Source organism: Sinocyclocheilus grahami, unplaced genomic scaffold (assembly GCF_001515645.1).
Source record: "Sinocyclocheilus grahami isolate Dianchi unplaced genomic scaffold, SAMN03320097.WGS_v1.1 scaffold1005.1, whole genome shotgun sequence".
Lineage (NCBI taxonomy): Eukaryota > Metazoa > Chordata > Actinopteri > Cypriniformes > Cyprinidae > Sinocyclocheilus > Sinocyclocheilus grahami.
The window spans coordinates 316,105-318,216 of record NW_015506184.1 but is presented as its reverse complement, the minus strand read 5'-3'; the positions used below and the strand labels follow the sequence as shown (position 1 = coordinate 318,216).

At 35.9% G+C, this 2,112-nt stretch overlaps 1 long non-coding RNA gene across 1 annotated transcript in view; it reads right to left on the bottom strand.

Annotated features, from left to right (window-relative positions):
- LOC107565500 (uncharacterized) overlaps window positions 1-1,591 on the bottom strand; it is a 2,176-nt gene extending 585 nt beyond the window's left edge. The window contains exons 1-2 of the long non-coding RNA XR_001606382.1: window positions 1,569-1,591; window positions 1,281-1,345 (exon numbers count right to left, since the gene is read on the bottom strand). This is a non-coding gene — a long non-coding RNA (uncharacterized lncRNA). The remainder of the gene's footprint in view (window positions 1-1,280; window positions 1,346-1,568) is intronic.
- Window positions 1,592-2,112: the final 521 nt, after the last annotated feature.

Here is a 2,112-nt window from a genome sequence, read left to right as displayed (position 1 = left end):
ATGTTAGAAATAAACTAAACATGTTGAATTTTTACCTCAGTATGTTTCTATGAATGCCGTTACACATTTAATTTCTCCATGAAAGTCTCACAAACAATCAGGCAGCGCAAGCCTCAACAACAGCTGTTTGCGCTGAATGTAAAAAAATCAAAAGTATAATTTTAACCCACGGCCACCGATGAAATCCGAGAGCTCTCTGACCCTCCATAGACAGCAACGGTACTACCACCACAGTCAAGGCACAGAAACATAGTAAGGACGTCATTAAAATGGTCCATGTGACATCAGTGGTTCAATCATAATTTTACAAAGCTACGAGAATACTTTTTATATGGCACAATACAAAAAAAAACACTTTATTTAACAATTCTTCTCCACCACGTGTGTTCCCGAAGATGAACAAAGGTCTTACGGGTTTGCAACGACATTAGGGTGAGTAATTAATGACCGAATTTTCATTTTTGGGTGAACTATCCCTTTAAAGCTCTAGAACGAGTTAAGAGTTAAAAAAGTTCAGTCTCAGAAGAAAATATAATATTAAGTTTAAATAAGTAAACAATATGCAATATACAATGACATACTTTAAAGTCTTACCTACGACTGCTATTACCAGTACATACAATATTTGCTAGACTACCAAATCAAAAACGCATAGTCTTAGACTTAATGCTTATATCTTTCCCATTACCCCATTATGAATTACTGAAAGATTATTAACTTTTAAATTCTAAAGACATAATCAGATGAACACTTAAGTAGCAAATGTAAAGCATAGAACACAATATTACAGTAACACTACAGCAGGAGTTTTCAAACCTGTCCTGGAGGACCCCCTACCCTGCACATTTTGTATGTCTCCGTCATCTAACACACCTGATTCAACTCATCTTGTTAGTAGAGACTGCAAGAACTAAATTGGGTGTCTGATAAGGGAGACAAACAAATTGTGCAGGGCTGGGGGTCCTCCAGGACAGGTTTGAAAACCACTGCATTACAGTATAGGGAACATATTCTCAATCAACTACAACTTTTGCCTTTATTAACTCTTAATTTACTGCTTATTAATAGTTGGTAAGGTAGTTTTTGTAGCATTTAAATTTAGGTATTAGGTAGGATTTAGGGATTTAGAATAAGATCATGCAGATACTAATGAACAACCAATATACTAGTAATATGCAAGCTAATAAGCAACTAGTGAAAAGTGAGAGCTGAACTCTAAAATAAAATGTTACCAATATTAACGCTACCTAGAAAGTAGAAACAGATTAATGTTACAGTACCTTTGTTGTAAATGGAGACTTTTATTGCGTCATCCGTGTTCATCTTCAAGCAGGCAGTTTGGTTTCTGGATGAAAACAAATCTAGCTGTTATGTTGAACATTAAAGCATGTCAACATATTCTGTTACACCAAATAATGATCTTTAAAAAAGCATCATATGACCCCTTTAAACTTTTTTGATAGATTTTTGTGTATGTAAATACGTAAAAGATAAAAAATAAATACGTAAACTGAAAAAGCCATAAAAAATGTACAGGTAATTATTGTGGAAGGGAGAGTTCCGCTGACCTGGAGACAGGTTTGTTGTTTGGCCCATGCACTGTACCAGCGAGTAAAACATCCTCCAGCACCTCTGTATCCGATTCCACCGCTTTTGAATGTGAAAGACTTCATACTCACTTAGTTCCGTCAAATAAGACGATTCAAGAACCGTTCGCGTGTTCGTCGATTTCAAATGTTCTTACGTCATGAGAAAAGTACGCAGTGATTGGTGGATTTAAACGTGGCCCAATCAGTGCTTCTCGTCTCCTGTAACATGTTCGGCAACAGTTCAGAACTGATGCCAAATGCCAGATTTTTCTTCCTTTTGTATTTTTGTAATCGAGACGCTGGAATTCAGCTGACTTCAGCTGACCACTCAAGGCAGAAGCCATTCTAGTAATGTTCTAGCTTTGTTAACACGTCACATTTCAATAACGTTTTTTTTCAAGAACATTATGTCATCTTAGACCTCAAAATGATATCCTCATAACATTTTCCTAATGTGGCTGAGAGAATGTTCTTCCTCTATTATTGTGGAACATTGTGCCAATATTTTATTGCGAACATTGTA